This window comes from Peromyscus eremicus, chromosome 22 (assembly GCF_949786415.1).
Source record: "Peromyscus eremicus chromosome 22, PerEre_H2_v1, whole genome shotgun sequence".
NCBI lineage: Eukaryota > Metazoa > Chordata > Mammalia > Rodentia > Cricetidae > Peromyscus > Peromyscus eremicus.
The window spans coordinates 41,996,920-42,013,149 of record NC_081437.1 but is presented as its reverse complement, the minus strand read 5'-3'; the positions used below and the strand labels follow the sequence as shown (position 1 = coordinate 42,013,149).

The 16,230-nt window shown below is 43.3% G+C and overlaps 1 long non-coding RNA gene across 1 annotated transcript; it reads left to right on the top strand.

The window, feature by feature from the left end:
* The first annotated feature begins 1,150 nt into the window (after positions 1 to 1,150).
* On the top strand, positions 1,151 to 14,996 carry LOC131897617 (uncharacterized). Its single transcript, XR_009375742.1, has 2 exons — positions 1,151 to 1,213; positions 14,487 to 14,996. It is a non-coding gene; the product is annotated as an uncharacterized LOC131897617 (long non-coding RNA).
* The last annotated feature ends 1,234 nt before the right edge of the window (positions 14,997 to 16,230 follow it).

Sequence of the window (16,230 nt, the reverse complement as noted above, 5' to 3'; positions counted from 1 at the left end):
CTCTCTCACTCCACCCCTACTACACCCCACCCCCCATCCCCCACCCCGTCCTCTCATGGCCCAATTTAGTCTACTGGCCATGTTTAGTCTACTACTTTCTCTCTGTGCTCTCCCTCGTATTTACAATAAAAACCTCCCTCAACCATAGCTTGGAGTGGCCATGTCCTCGCTTTATACAGCTAGTGCTGAAACCCAGAAGAGGCATGTATGAGCCCCCTTCTACATGGCGGCTCAGCCACTCCTAACCAAGCTACCAATTCAGTTCTCTTAAAATAAATATAGATCATTTGTTTCTGCTGGCTTCTGTCGCCATATTTGACTCCAAATTCTGGAGTCTGCCTCTCCAACTGCTTCTTCCCTCCACCTGCTCTGTCTGTCTGTCCTTGTCCGTTCATTAAGTGTCCTCTCAGTCCTTCTGGCTCTTGGAGCCTGCTGTACCCTCCTAGGTGCCCATAATGTGGGCATCCCTCTGCTAAGACAATTGACCCGTCTCACTCTGTTGCAATGGTTCTCAACCTTCCTAAAGCTGTGACCCTTTAATACAGTTCCTCATGTTGTGCTGACCCCCAACCATAAAATTATTCTATTGCTATTTCATAACTATAATTTTGCTACTGTTATGAATTGTAAATATCTGATGTGACCCCCCCAAGGGGTCACAACCCACAGGTTGAGAACTTCTGCTCTATTGGAATCCTCCCTTTTCAGCTGCTTTCTCATCTACCTGCTCTAACCACTCATCTCTCCTCTGCTGGGTAAGTATCACCCCAGAGCTGCCGGTTTTGTCTGCTATTACTGTAAAAGCTTCACCCATGTGCCAGGATGCTCCTCCTACCTCCCTGGGCCCCCATGAACATGGAAAGGAAAGGGATGCCTCTTCTGTGATTTGGGACATTTCTCTCTCTGCTTGGGGATGCCTGAATTGAAATTCTTGTCACTGGGGCATTTACCCCATTGCTAACTGGAGGGCCAGCCTCCAGCAGTCCAGGGTATGCAAAAAAAGAAAAAAAATCCATGAATGTGGCGAGGGCTAGACTGAGGGGAAAAATAAGAAAACACACCTTTTTCTGATGGTAACTTTCTCTTTTACTTCATCTTAAAAAAAATCCTCTCTCTGAAATTCTCTGTATCCACAGTTACATTCCGCATTGTTACATTCTCCATACAGCCACATACCTGCACAGCCATACATCTCTACATACAGTTACATGTTGTAGGTGTTCATCCCGACAATAGCTTTGAAGTATCAGCCTTATGTGTTTCTCGCTTGATGTTGTTTTTGTTGGTTGTAGTTCCATTTTTGTTTATTACCTTTCTTTCTCCTGAACAATTCTTGGTAATTGTTCTTACTGCATAGTTTGTATTAGGTTTAGATCCTTATTTAGACAAAAGGGGAAGTGTTGTGGGTATTTGTTCTGCCAATAGCTTTGGAGTACCAGTCTTAGGGCGTGACTGCTTAAAATCTGAGGAGAGGGTGCATGGTGGTTCTCTTGGGATGATCAGAGACTGGATAGCCAGATCCATTCGCTGCCAGGCAGAATGGAGGACAAGGATGGCTATTTACTTGGTTCTGTATCAGTGAGTGTATTTTTCCCCATTTCATATCTTAGTAAATCCTTGATACCCCTTAAAGAGACTCTCATGGGTTTCACATAATACTTACATCTTTTTTTCTGTACAGTTTCATCTTCCTTGTCTCCACACAGCTACATCCTTTATATATATATATATATATATCTTTATATACATACATCTCTTTTATACACATTTCTTCTCTCTACTCTGCTACATTCCTTCACACACTACTACATCATTCACTCACTCTCTCACACTTCTGCACACAGCTACATCTCCTGCCAGCACACACCCACACACTTCTCAATAGCCAAACTTGGGACAATTATATGTTACATTTTCAGGGTCCAACCCATTCTTATAACACATGATAAGTTACACGGTTTTTTTCTCAGGCTAGGGAGGTCACACTGACTATCGTGCATGTACCCTGAGTGATCAGGGTTGCCAGACAGAAAGTGACATTGAAACCCAGGATTTAGGCAATAAACAATTAGTTGGCTGAACCTTGATTGGTCAGGAGTATGTGCAGAGAGTCAACTGCTGAGAGAATTGTGTCTACTAAAGCTGTTTTGTGCCTGACTTTGGTTTAACAGACACTTGGGAACTTGTCCTTGTGTATTCTCTGCAGGGAAAGCTAGTCTGTTCTGAATTTGTTTTGAGGTGTTAGCTAAATGTGTGAAAAAGCTGTCTTTGAGACTGAGAATACTGTTACAAAAAATATCCTAGTATTATTTCTATTGATCAGAATTATACAGATTAAGCAGAAATCATCTTCCTGACCATCCACAGCTATAAGTGTGCCTAATAGGTGGAATATTTACATGAGATAAACACACAAGCATTAGGAAAAATACCCATAGCTGCTGTTAGGGAAGAATGTAGTAGCACATGAGAAAAATTACAGACAGAAGCAACCAATCATTTACAGTCAGTGACCCCACAGCTTTGCCAAGTGGGACTTCCCATCACAGAATTCATCTAGTGGGTTGACCTGCTGAACACTAGTTGTTACCTGCTGTATACTCCCACAGTCTCTGGTAGAGCCATGGCTACCAGCAGCTCTCAGAATTGCCCTTCTCTCCCACACTCTTTCTCCCGTATGTTCCCACCTGAAGTTTCCTCACCTCCCCACAAGAGCTACTAAATTCTGAAGCTTCCTTACATCCTCCTGGGTCTCTATGGTATTGGAATCCTCTCTCTTGTGGAGTTTCTACTTGTGACCCTTGTCCCTCATAATGGCCCCATTCTTCTTTGTTTCTCTGCTCCTTCTTAGAGCTTACTGGAACCTTCCATCTGGTGGAGGTCCTGTCTGCGACCCTTTCTCCTTTTTCTCCTCGGACTTGGATTTCATTAAAGCCTCACCCACCTTCTTACTGGAAACAGCTTGACCTCAGTACAGCTCAATCAAGGGCCCAAATTGATACACTTGATTTTCAAATTCTCTCATATGGTAACATTGTTGAGGATCTCTAGCTTGGGGGAGTGGATGGCATTCCACACTCCAGTCTCACTCCTCCCATTACAGACCCTGCCACTCAGAAAGCCTGCCAAGGGTCAGTCCCTCCCCAGAGGACGGCACACCTACAGGCTGTTTAAGACCTGGTTGCCAGACCCATGTGCTCTCTCCTGCCTTCCGGAGAGTCACCTGGGAGTTGCTTTGCTCTGCTCAGATTAAATCTGGACTTATTAATTTGGCCTGATCTGATTTACTGTATCAACAGAGATGCTTGATATTGAGGCATGGAAACATTTCAGACATCTTCTGCCACTGCACAAATAAATGCTTCAAATCTCTTCTATCTAAACTTTCTCTGCTCTGTACTCTCAAAAGTCTCTTATCACTCAGCTTTTTCTATTTTCCACTCTTAAAAACCTTTTATCTCTATGATTTCCTTGCTCTCTGTTCTCTTAAAATTCTGGATTTGTAAGTTTTTTGGGTATGGTTTCAAAAACTGTAAACTCTGTAATGAAAAGTTAGCCATTTGTTACAAGTTTAAAGCTGATAATTTTTTAATCTATATATAGTTAATCTTAATCTACTATAGTATCTTATATATGTGGTTTAACTCTTGTTTTAAAAAAAATAGATCTATGACAGCATACTGTAGATGTTACTTGAATTCAACTCTTGTTTAGGAAAATAGTTGTTTTTAAATAGCAACCATGTGGCCTGCCTCCATCCTGGCTGATGACCTCATGATGGAAGCAACCACGTGGCTGGCAGCCATCATAACTAAGGGTAAAAAGGGTACATGTCAATGTAACTTCAACACCATCTTGATTAAGATGACCACATGGTATAAAGCAAGTAAAGCAATAATCATAAAACTTATTAGTCCCACTGAACCCTCTGCTTCTCACTGTATCTCCTTTTTAAACTAAGGGGGCAACAGCAAGTCTCCAAAATACTTTGGATTAGGATGGATTTTTGTATGATGATTAATTTTTAAGGTTATAAAGGTATACTCAGTTTAACAGAAATGAACTTAGAGATATATCTCTAACTACTGAAGTCTTTGCTAATTGCTTAAGACCAGGCTTCTAGAAAATTTTAGACAAGGAATAACATATGTTTGATGAATAAGGAATATTTGATAAATAGGTTTATAAACTCCTAAAGTTACAAAGGTCTGCTCATATTAACAAAAGCTAACTTAGAGATTTATGTCTAATCACTTATATCCTTGTTGTGTTCAACACTAGGCTTCTAGAAAATTTTAGACAAGGAACAATATGCTTGATGAATAAGATATTTTTGATAAATAGTTTATAAATTCCTAAGGTCTATTCAGGCTAGTAGAAACTGACTTGAAGATATATGTCTAGCCTCTTTGTCCTTGTTACTATATTTATGGTTTAAAGTTTTATTTTGATACTAAATAATCCTCAATTGAATCTTAAATTAAAATTTTAGGGCCCAAACTTAATAGAAATAAAATTGTAAAATATTAACCTTATATAAGCTACTAACATGTTGTAAACTGTTAAAGATAATTAAGACATGCCAGTTAATGGTCAGTTACCTTATAAATGATGAAATTCTTTAATGTGCTCAGAAATTTGATCATGGTCATGCTAAGCACAAACATAATTCATTTATAGGGACAATCTTTATTTATCCTCCAGCATATGTTTTCAAGGCTAAGCCTAAGTAAGTAACTAAAAACAAGTAAAGTTTGCTTAAAATCAGTTATATTTAAGAGACAGTCCCCAAACTCCTCAGAGATCTGCTGAATATGGCATTTTAAATGTTTAATAGAAAAATCTTTCTGTGATAGATAGAAATGCCAGCTCCTAGAGGCGACTGTAAGGTCTTCAAAGACAATGATGGGGCCCAGATGACTCCACCTGGATTGTGGTAATGTTAACCACTGAGAAAAACTGCCCCATGCCTGGCTCGCCACCAGGGTACAACCCAAACTGTAGACGATTTTCGGTTGACTTCCCTACTCTGTCTCCCCAAGGTATGTCAGTTTTCCCAAGTTCCCCCTCCACAGGAAAATCTCTCAGACCTTCTGGGTCTGGCAGCTGAGGACTTCACACTGTCCTGTGTGATATCCAGAAGACCAGCAAATTTTGTCCCCAGTGAAACCATTGAAATTACCACAGGGGAGCACAGTGTAACCATGCAGATAGCAGGTAAATCTCCGGCATTTAAATCTGCATATAAAAAATGCAGATTATACTTCCTGTTCTAATTTATCCTTCTCAGATCTTTGATAATGTTGGTGGCTAACTGTATCTTTAACAGCAGCAAGCAGACCAGCTCCTACCCGAAGGCTGCAGCTGCCAGGTCAGTCCATTTCATGTGTAAAAATCAAGACAGTTTACCTTGCTGGCAGACTCCAAACTCACAAAACAGGTTTCAATGTAGCTTTTTACTATTCCTTTATTTAAAGGAACTAGCTTTGCAGGGACAGATCTTAGTAATCAACCACCAGTGTCTCATGGTAAATGATGGGATGGAGAGAAAAGGTTTGAAATTTATGTAAGCTGTGAAGGTCTGAGAAAGTAATTCAAGGTTTGTAAAGGTCTGAGGAAATGAAAGCATAAGTAAGCTTCAAATGTTCAGAGTTTTAACATTAACCAATTGAGTCCTGATAACATATTAATCTAGCTCTGATAAAGCACTGACTGCTATACTATTATCATAGTCACAGCTCAAAATTTAAATTTCCTTTGGTTGTCTTCTAAGTGTAGACTTAAAAGTGCTTCTCATGATCCTGGCAACATCCTCTGTTCAATTCGTATGTCCAACCCTCTTGACAGGAAAGAGTGTTCATTCTTTAAACCCAAAACCATAGCTTTAGCCATGACTCAAAGACACAAGTGCCTGTTTACAGACACTTACAGTGTGGATTTCTGTGTAGATTACAAACAATGGTAACGATAATGTATCTAAAACTTCCACCTCTTTTGTAAACTTGAAATTCATATAAGCTTCAGGGAGTCATGACTTGGATCTATCTGTCACAGGTCAAACAGACTCAGTCAGTAACTTAGGCTTCCCACCTACATATTCATGAAGGTCGCCCTCCCCCCCCCCCCCCCCCCATATCTTGGGACTGACTAACTGTGAGGAGTTTTGTAAAGAAACCAAAACAGCCACTCCATGGATGTAAAGGGGAGAAAATTATTCCAAACTGCCAAACTCAGGAAAACAGAGAGACATGAAGGGGAAAGTCTTCAGGGCTGTAAGGGAACAGATACCTGAGGGAAAGGGAGCCAGTGGGCTGGGCGGCTTTGAAATGTATAACAAGTATTGTGAGTGGGAACTGAGGCAGTCTGGAGGCTAGCATGGACCTTGGTATGGTGATAGGCACTACAGGTGTATGTTAAGGAGAATAGCTCCTTTTAGCAAATGGAAACTAGCTTCTCCAGTCCCTGAGGGAGTGCTGACTTTTGTCTAAATGCTAGACCTCAGGAGAAGGAATTTCCTGGGACCTGACATTCCAGTCCTTTTGTTGTTGATAAGGGGTGACTAGAGGTGTTATTTCTTCTATAACTGCTCAGATGAAATTAGGGCTTCATATGTTAGGAACCAGGAAGACTGAAATGCCAATTAAAAGGCCAGGAACATCTGGGTTTTTCACTCACTGCCCAGGTTCTGTGGGGCTTCCTGGGGTAGTGAAGTATAGCCCACTTTGGAGCAGTTAGGGGCTCAGACTGGTAGGCGATGGTAGGCCTGGGGAAATTCTGCCAGAAGCAGCTGGTTTACTGACTATAGGGCAATTTTGCTAATTCTTTTCTAGAAAAAAAAAAAAAAAAAAAAAAAAAAAAACCTGAAGAGAGAGTGTGATCATTATTATGAGGAGTATGGAAATCAGTAGGCCAAAGAGCCAGGGGGCCAAAATGAGAATTCTGCAAAGGAATTAACCCCTGGAAGCCAAAAACATCCCCCCAAGCCCACCTCTTATGAAATCTTTAATCCTTTTTTCTACCTGGCTGGGCTGGTTTACATAGTAACAGCATTCTTCCAGGAAGAGGTAAGTGCCTCCCTTTCAGCAGTTAGTAAGCAGAAGGCCTTTAGTTTGGAGTAATTGCAGAGATGAGGTTGATTCCTGGATGCTAACTGCTAGCTGGGTGGATACCTGTTGAGAAAAGATACAGGCTGTGACCCAAGCTGCCTATAGTCAGACTAATTCTGACCAGGACAGGGAGGGCTATGGCCTTGTTGATCTCTGTGTGAGACTTGGAGGAGAGTATAGAATTCTCCTTCCATGTATAGAATGAGTTGGGGGAAGTAACAGAGTGGGGAAACAGGGACCGTGAGTGAATTTGTTTGTACATTAGTAAAACTTAAATGGACACAAGAAGAGGGTTCCTTCCGGGGCTAGTGAGGTTCCTGAAATTGGTTAAGTTAGCACGTGCTGATGAGGGTCAGGACTGACAGTGGTTATTGCATAGCAGTCCACCTGCTGTCTCCAGAGAGTAAAGAGGCACCAGAGGCGATGAGGGCCAGGAAACAATTTTGGGGTTACAGAACATAGAATTTAGGGTTAGGTGGGTGAGAGGAATAGCTGCTGCAGGAGAGCACAAAGGAGCCATGAAGTTGTGGTAAGGGATCCACTGTTACTGCCATGGGGTGGAGGAGACTCAGGGGTTCATTTAGAATAGTCTTCCCAAGGCCAAGTTAGGAGATGTCTCACACAGCTGGGACTAGAGGATAATCTCAGACCACTGAATAGCCTCTACCACTAGAAAGGTGTCAGGTGCTTCCTTGAGAGATCTAAAAATTATCACTGCCCCTCTGTGAGACAGGCTAGAAGCTGCCGTCCTATAGGTGTAGATCTGCCCCCACAGCCCCTGGGACTCTTTTTTTTTTATTCCAGGAGTTCTGGAGAAGGTGGCCATACCTAGTGTGGGCCCATGGCAGAGTTGTGGAAGCTATATGCCTCATCCTTGTTCAGAGTAATGAACATAGATGGCCAGGCCAGGTTTGTTCTTGGAGAAGAAAAGGGTACTTGGGATTGTCACATAAATTGAAGTTGGCCTGTTGCTTTCTGCAGATGCAGAAAAAGTCTGCTTGGGGATCAAAAATTAGAGAAGCTCTGAGCTGCAGCCAGAGGCAGGACAGAAGGAATAATTTTATTTTGGATAGTTATATCTGGAACTTCCAGGCTTGTCTAGGTCCTACTGTGTGGGAGGTCAAGAGAACAAAGAGAGCAGCAGGAGGGTGAGAAAAGAAGCCATTCTCAGGGATAGGTAGTAGGCAGGAGAGCTTAAGTTTTAGAGGGCCCACAGACTGGTGGCTGTTCTTAACAGATTAGCAGTCACCCCCTTGAACTGTGACAGGTGGAACCAAGTTGTGAGGTTTTTAAGGATGACCTGATGTGGAACCATCCTGCATGGGTTGAAGGCCCATGGGTGAGAGGGTTTCAACTAAAACCAGTCTCCTGGCGATATGGTTTGGGTGATAGGATCAGACATGTTCCCAGAGAAGGTGTCTCAAGAGAGGGTAAATAGTCACCGAGATTTCCTGGAAGAAAGGGACTGCCGGACATTAACTCACAGTCTGAAGAAAGAGGGGGCTCAGGGTGAGGCACAGAAGGGAAGGAGGGCACAAGGTAGAAGTTGAGTCCAAGGAAGGTAAAGTTCAGAAGATGGTATTGATAAACAAGTCTTAATAAGTCCATTGGTCCTTTCTACCTTCCCAAGGACTGGAATCAATAGAGAATGTGGAGGTTCCACAACACCCCTAAGGCCCTCAAGACTGACTGACTTTAGAAATGAACACTAGGCCGTTATCTGATTGTATGGAAGTCGAAATCTGGGTAAGACATCATTTATGAGGTGGGAACCTTTTCTGGAGTCTCAGCTATAGTATAGAAAGCTTCTATCCTCCTGAGAAACTGTCTACCAGAATAAGGTATTTGTGTGTTTTGTTAGGAGGCATGTGTGTGAAATCTGCCAGTCCTCCCAAGAAGACCACCCATGGTTAGGTTGAAAGGAGGAGGGGGTTGCAAGGCCCCCTGTTGGGAGGTTTGAATCATGGGGGGCGGGTGTGTGTGATAGCCGTCTGGGGAAGAAGAAGGGTTGGAGCAATCAGAGGTTGAGACCCAGTGTGAAAAGATTTGTTAATGCCTGTCAGGAAAGACTTTGATGTTTAGGGAGACAGTCCCTGTCCTGTAGGAGAAGCCAGCCCTGAGGATCCATGACCACTCTCATAACTTGGAGGGCCTGTTGCTGGGACTCTCAGTAGGTAAGGATTAAGCTTGGGGGAGTAGGAATGTTGGATGGCCTCTTTAGCAGTCTTATCAGCAAAGCATTTCCCAAAGCTGTATCATTAGGAGGGGCCTAGTGAAGAACTGCTGTCTGCTTGGGAAGATAAGAGGCTTCTAGCAGTTTTAGAATTAGAGGCCCATTGGTAATAGATGTGCCTCTGGGGGTGAGAAATCCTTTCTCCTGCCAAATGGAAGCATGGTAATGTACATACGGAATCTACATAGTAATGTCGAATACAGAGATCACACTTAGAATCTCTGTATGTATTGATGGTTTTGTCTTGTGCTAAGTTGAGGTCTCCAATGAGGGCTAGGAGCTCTGCCTTCTGAGAAGTAGTGCCTAGGGTAAAGAGAAAGATTCTACACCCAGGTCGGAGGAGACTATGGCATAGCCTGCTTGACAGAAAACAGTGGAGCTGAGAGATGAGTTTCCATCTGTAAACCAAGTATAGTCAGGATATGACAGAGGGTAAGAGGAAGTTGTGGATTTCTGTAAGTAAGGGTATCAAGAGGCTCTAGGCAGGAATGGGCAAGGGTAGTGACATTGGGAAGGAAAACAGCAGTGTTCAATGGAGAGCAGGAACAGAATGAGATACCAAGGTCTTCTAGGAGGGTGATGTGAAAAATCTGAAGCTTAGAAAAGCACAGAGTGGAGAGACTCCTATGTGACAGGAGATCCTTGAGCTGGTGCGGTGAGAGAGAGAGGACAACCCAAAGTGAGCTTAGAAGCCTCCTGGGCCAGTAGAGAGGCCGCTGCTGCTGCCCATAAGCAAGGCTGCCATCCCCTAACTGTTGTATCTAGCTGTTTGGAAAAGTAGGCAACAGGGCCAAAGATGATTTGTCCCAAAACTTCTATGCCATTCCCCAGCTTTCAGTAGTACACAGGATAAAGGGTTGGTCGAGTTCAGAGAGAGCCACAGCCTGTAGGAGTTTGCATCTCAGAGACAGGACAGGCTCAGTGGGATCTAGAGGCTCGGTTAGCGTGTCCCTAGCTGCGTTATAGGTGGGGAGAGCAAGAAGAACAAAGCTAGAAATCCAGGCTCTAAGGTACCCTGCCAGGTCAAGGAACCTCTCAAATCTCTTCCTTGGTGGTTGGAGGTATGAGGGTCCACAGATACCATCTGTGATCAAGAGGAAGTTCACAGCTGTAAGGGAATGGTTGACTTGAGAGACAGAAAGTTCAGCTTTGGAAAGGGAGATTCTGTATCCTCTTTTTCCTAGAAAGTTAAAAAAGATAAGTAAAATGTTGGGACAAGTGAGGGGCTGCGTAGTAGAAGGTCATCAATACATTGGACGGATGTCGGGAGAAGAGGTCAGTGGCTACAGCCTGGTTGAAAAATGTGGGCTGTTTCAGGACCCCTGGGAGAGAACTGTCCAAGTAAGCTGGGATGCTGTAGTGGTGTCAGGATTCTCCCAGGTAGAAGCAAAGACATCGTGTGAACCTGAGGGAAAAGGGAATGTTCAAGAAAGCGTTCTTAAGGTCTAGGACTGTAAAATGAGAGGTAGAGAAGGGAATCAGAGAGTAGAGTATAACGGTTAAGGACTACTGCGCATATAGGAATTGCAGCTGCTGCATTAATAATCCTGAGGTCCTGGACTAGGTGGTAAGAACCATCAGGCTTTAGTATAGGCAGGATGAGGTGCTATAGGGTGAGTGAGTGCTCTTGAGAATACCTTTATCAACAAAGCACTGTATGAGAGGTTTTAAGCCCTGTCTATGTTTTAGAGGAATATAGTATTGAAAGAGACAGGAGTAGGAGGTAGAGTCCCCGAGCAGGATGGGAGGCCACTGAAGGAGAGGAAGTGTTCCATACTTTTGGGTCAATGAGGGAGTCATTGAATAAGGGGGCTCTTCAGAGGAGGAAATTCCAGAGAGAGTTGGTTGAAAAGGAAAAGTATAACTTAAACATGATATCTCTGCCCAATAATATGATGAGAAAGGAGTGAGCTATCAGGTGGCCCTAGAGAGAAAAGAGGAGAGAACCTGTAGCCAGGAAGTATAGACCAAACAGCTCCTGAATCAATTAAGAATGACACAGACTTACCCACTACCTGGATAATTATCCTAGGCTCCTCCTTGGTAATCTTGATGGTTTTGTTGAAGGTGGGGGTCCCAGGGCAGTGTTAGTCTTCAGCCACCAGGTCCAGAAGATGTAATACAGTTTGGGCAGGGTCCTGGAGGCTGGTGAAATAAGGGACAGCTTTTCACCCAGGGCCAGCTTTGCTACTTTAAAGCAAGCTCCACGTGGAGTTCATTTGTGTCCCCATCTTCTTTGGAGGAGACCTTAGGGCTTCCTCTAGGAGCTGGCACTTCCATTAAACACCTTAAATGTCATATTCCACAGATCTCTCTGGAGGGTTGAAGGCTGTCATCCAACCTTTTAATTTTTTAAATATCAAGAGCTAACTGGGAGATGAAGTGAGACAAGCATGCCATCTTGAGAATTAGCATCTAGCTTTGTGTACTGTAGGAGAGCCTCTGTAAGTAGGGTGAGGATTTTCATCCAGCCTCTAAGTGACCTCTCTGAGGTGAGAGCCCACAGAGGTATATATGTATCAATTTATTAAGGGGTACAATGGGGAGACAGACTCACTAATACAAAGCAAGGTAGATCCACTCCTGATCCAGCTTCTGTTCTCAAGGCCGTTGGGGACCAACTGCAAGCCACTTTCCACTGCCTGACCAGGCCTCCTCACCCCAAGAGAGTGCAACCCTTTTTCTCTGTCCTTTTAAGTGGTCATATATGCAGACAAGAAGCCACACCCCAAAGCTATGAGTGGAACGAATTCCCACAACACCTCTCTGTTTATCACAATGAATTATATTATGGGAGGCCAACCAGGTGGCAAATAATCATTTTGTCTCAGGCTACTCTGTCAGGGGACTAATTCTCAGAATTTACCTGGAAATTCCAGTGGGGGTCTGTCGGGAAACTGCCTCTGCCCCCAGTAGATATGAATTATCTGTGTGGACCTCACCTTGGAGAAGCAACAGGGGGAAAGGTCTTCAGGGATATAAGGAAATGGATACCTGGGAGAAAGGGAACCAATGGACTAGGGTGGGAGGCTTTGCCATGTATAACAAGTACTTGTGAGTAGGGACTGTGTAGAGGCTAGCCTGGATGATGCTATGCTGATAGGCACTACAGGCATATGTTAATAGGAGAGCTGTATGTCCCTTTTTCCAGAGATAAGAAAATGACTTCTAGCAAGTGGGAACTAGCTTCTCAAATCCCTAAGAGAATGCTAGCTTTTATCTAAATGCCAGACTTTGAGAAACAGAATTTCTTGGGACCTGCCACTTCCACACCAACTACCAGGACCACAGGCCCAGAAGTTTCAAGTGCACACCTAAGATATAGATTTTCCCCTGAGATCCTTAACTTTACCTTCTATCCCCAATCTATATCTGCCCCAACAATTTCCAATCAACTGGAGACTGCACACCGCTCCAAACTAGAACTAGCTGAAAGCCAATGTAAACTAGATGCTTCTGATGAATCAGCATGTCCAGACTGCACTAAAGATGCCTGCATTTTGCTAGACCCAGGTGGTCCTGCAGAATCTGGGTAGCAAGCAACACAGATGTCCCCCAGCACTCCTCTCTCTCTTCCTGACTTTTGACTAGTAGTCCAGCCTTCCTGGGCTCTGACAACACCTTAATTTTAGCTAAGAGGCAGTTACAGAAGAGATTACCTCACCCCTTATCAATAAAAAGGCTGGAATGGCTAACTGTAGTAGCTATTAGCATACTAAAGCAGCTCATGGTGGCCTCTAAGCTTTCTCAGCATAGCAAGTACCTATTATAGAGTCCATGCTGGCATCTTCTCAGCTCTTCCCACACCATCCCCTACCCTAAAGTTCTCCAGCTCATGGGGCCTCTTCCCTTACCCCAGCTTCTCATTTCTATATTTCTGCCATTTGTGCCCTCTTGGTCCTCATCTCTCACTCCTGACCCCATAGCCTGGTTCATGCTACTGTCCATGTTTAGTCTGCTACTTTCTCTTCCTGCTCTGCACTCTTCCAAATGCCTCTGGCTGTAGTCTCCCTCATATCTACAATAAAAACCTTCATCTCAACCATACCTTGGAGCAGTCATGTCCTTGCTTTACACATCTGGTGCCAAAGCCCCCAGAGTAAAAGGTGTGTACAAGCCAGTTTCAAAACTACAGGAAAACATTATCTGAGCTATTACTTGGAGGAAATAAAAAACACCTGATTTTTACATTTGCTTTTTAAAATAAAATGGTGGTGAGGGCTGGAGAGCCAGCTCAGTGGTTAAGAGTGCTTGCTGGTCTTCTAGAGCAGCAAAGTTCAGTTCCACACATATATGTGAAGCTGTTCACACATGCCTGTAACTCTAGGAGATCTGAAGCTTTCTTACAGCCTGGGCAGCCACCCGCGCACATATACACATACCCACAGAGCCAGACATGCACAGGAATAAAAATGAACAAAAACAAGATTATAACCAGCATGGGGAAATCAGTATAAATTTGGTTATTTACCTTATGTGCACCCCAGGTGATGTTGTATTTATACGTCATATATGACTCTGTCTTCCGTTCCTAGACACAGCTAGCAAGTGATGGTACCCAGCATCTGAGATGATGGGGGGATGAAACTTCAATCATACAGGAGGGCTGCTCCCCAGAATGTGACCACAGACCTGTTATAAGTCTCAGAGTTGTTGAAAAACTGATAAACTAAGTGTGTGAGGTGGCAAGTTAGTTAACTAGCTTTGATATACTTACTCCACAATTCCAGCACATATGAAAAAATGTAGGGCCAGAGACAAGGCTCCACTGTAAAGGTACTTGCTACCATGCCTAAGGACCCAGGTTTGATCCCCAGGACTCACGTGGTAGAGAGAGAGAACTAACTCCCACACTTTAATTTAAAGTCACCTATCACATGAGGGGTCTGTCTTGAATGACTACCTTCACCCTAATATTCACTGCTGGGTGAAGCCATAGCACCCATCCCTTAAGGTGAATAGACACACCCGAGGCTCACTGCAAAGCTGAATGTGGCTGAGCCTGTGTCCTGGGGCTCTCCCTGCTAAAAGTGAAGATTTTGTTTAGCTAAATGCAATGGTACTTTTGAGTTTAAATTCACAACTCAGTGGCTTGACTGGCACCTGAATTGGTAATGGGGACAATGCTCACCATGCTTTCTCTCCAGCAGGAACCTGCCTATGGATCCCAGGTCCTTCTGTGTGAATAGAAGTCCTCACTGCTTTGGAGCCAGGCATTGACAAACGCAGGTCTCAAGCTGCTTGGAAAAGACATGACACATGTTGGAGTTGGAGGCTTGAGAAGCAGGATGGTTAATCTCATGGACAGGCTTCATTAACTTCTATCTCACATTTTTCCATGGAAGCAGTCCAGGCCAGACCTCACTAAGGCCTCTCCAACACATGGAGGCTAATGGATGAGTGGGTGGAAGGCTAAGAGAATCACACATGGCTGAAAGGCTGGATTGAGAGAAGCTGGCATAGACTCCAGATCCTTCAAGACAATTTTATGTTCATTCAGATTTACCAAGACTGTTATCCAAATACATTCAGTTCTCTCATTATGTCCTAGTCACCACAAAGCACAGATGAATAAATGCCACAGCCTTATCCTGGTCTGGTACAGATATCCTCCTCCTCTGGGACTGCATTAAAAACATATTTACATATCTGTATAAGCCGTGGAAACATTGTTTCACTTTAACCACCTTAGCTTTTTCATTAACACTCATTCTCCATCTCTAATCCCTCCTTGTCCTCTCACTTTTAGTCCGCTTTGCACAGCTGTAACGGACACTTGGCATGATGAAGTTATAGAGAGAAAAGCCTTGTTTTTGCTCATGATTCTGGAGGTTTTCATCCATGACCAATAGGTCACATAGCTTTGGGCCTCCAGTAAGACACAACAGTATGGTGGGGTCACATAGTGCAGCAAAGATGCTCAACTCAAGGCTAAAACAGAGACCCACAGTCTATTTTAAGGGTCTGTGTCCAGTGATCTTCCCATTAGGCCTAACTTTTAGGGGTTCCACCACCTAACTGTAAAATGGTTGAAGCCACTATTGATAGTACTGTGGAGGGTTCTCCAAAAACTACAGCTAGAATTACCTTATGACCCAGTCATACCACTCCTGAGCATGGATCTGAAGGACACTAAGTCAGTACACCACAAAGATACTTGCACATCCCATGTTGATTGTTGCCCTATTCACAAGAGCTCAGAAATGGAACCAGCCTAGGTATCTATTAGCAGACAAAGGAAATGTGGTATATGTACACAATAAAACTTTATCCAGCATTAAAGAAAACTGAAATCCTGACCTTTGTATATGAAAAAGAAATTATTACATTAGCCAAAATAAGCCAGATTCAGGGAGACAGTTAGCATGTTTTCTCTTATAACTATATATGTATGTGGGGAGGGTTTAGGTCCTGGAACTGGAAATAGGCCATAAGAGGGTGAAAAAAGATCTCTAGAAAAAGAGAAAAAGACAGAAAGGGGATCAGCAAGAAGACCGGAGGATAGAGGAGAGATAAGAAAAACCTATGAAGCAAGCTGGTGAAGCCATTTTAATATCTAACAAAATAGACTTCAAACAAAACTAATCAGAAGAGCCAAGGAACAACAATATCACTGTGTGTGTGTGTGTGTGTGTGTGTGTTCAAAAGGAAAAAAATCACCAAGATGACATTTCAATTGTTAATGTCTATGCTCCAAACACAAGGGCATGCAATTTCATAAAAGAAACACTATTACAGCTTAAATCACATATTGACCCTCACACACTTATAGTGGGAGACTTCAATACCCCAATCTCATCAACAGGCAGGTCATCCACACAAAAAATAAACAAATACTTGAGCTAACTGACATTATAAACCAAATGGATCTAATGAATATTTATACAACAT